Below are 1,250 nucleotides of genomic sequence, written 5' to 3'. Positions count from 1 at the left end.
TACAAAGTTCGAATCAGATGGACGAATTAAGTTGAAATAGACAGTTTTTGCATGAAAACTCATTCCTGGTGGAACTTCATAGCATAGTACAAAGTTCGAATCAGATGGACGAATTAAGTTGAAATAGACAGTTTTTGCATGAAAACTCATTCCTGGTAGAAATTCATAGCAAAGTACAAAGTTCGTTTTAGATGGACAAAGTTAGTTGAAATAGACAGTTTTTGCATGAAAACTCATTCCTGGTGGAACTTCATAGCAAAGTACAAAGTTCGTATCGGATGCACCAATTTAGTTGAAATAGACAGTTCTTGCATGAAAACTCATTCCTGGTAGAACTTCATAGCAAAGTACAAAGTTCGTTTTGGATGGATCAATTTAGTTGAAATAGACAGTTTTTGCATGAAAACTCATTCCTGGTGGAACTTCATAGCAAAGTACAAAGTTCGTTTTGGATGGACAAAGTTAGTTGAAATAGACAGTTTTTGCATGAAAACTCATTCCTGGTGGAACTTCATAGCAAAGTACAAAGTTCGAATCAGATGGACGAATTAAGTTGAAATAGACAGTTTTTGCATGAAAACTCATTCCTGGTGGAACTTCATAGCATAGTACAAAGTTCGAATCAGATGGACGAATTAAGTTGAAATAGACAGTTTTTGCATGAAAACTCATTCCTGGTAGAACTTCATAGCAAAGTACAAAGTTCGTTTTAGATGGATCAATTTAGTTGAAATAGACAGTTTTTGCATGAAAACTCATTCCTGGTGGAACTTCATAGCAAAGTACAAAGTTCGTTTTGGATGGACAAAGTTAGTTGAAATAGACAGTTTTTGCATGAAAACTCATTCCTGGTGGAACTTCATAGCAAAGAACAAAGTTCGTTTTGGATGCACCAATTTAGTTGAAATAGACAGTTTTTGCATGAAAACTCATTCCTGGTGGAACTTCATAGCAAAGTACAAAGTTCGAATCAGATGGACGAATTAAGTTGAAATAGACAGTTTTTGCATGAAAACTCATTCCTGGTGGAACTTCATAGCATAGTACAAAGTTCGAATCAGATGGACGAATTAAGTTGAAATAGACAGTTTTTGCATGAAAACTCATTTCTGGTGGAACTTCATAGCAAAGTACAAAGTTCGTTTTGGATGGACAAAGTTAGTTGAAATAGACAGTTTTTGCATGAAAACTCATTCCTGGTGGAACTTTATAGCAAAGTACAAAGTTCGAATCGGATGGACGAATTAAGT

The sequence above is a fragment of the Anopheles moucheti genome, unplaced genomic scaffold (assembly GCF_943734755.1).
Source record: "Anopheles moucheti unplaced genomic scaffold, idAnoMoucSN_F20_07 putative_Y_2, whole genome shotgun sequence".
In the NCBI taxonomy this organism is placed as follows: domain Eukaryota; kingdom Metazoa; phylum Arthropoda; class Insecta; order Diptera; family Culicidae; genus Anopheles; species Anopheles moucheti.
Note: the sequence above shows the minus strand (reverse complement) of the source record.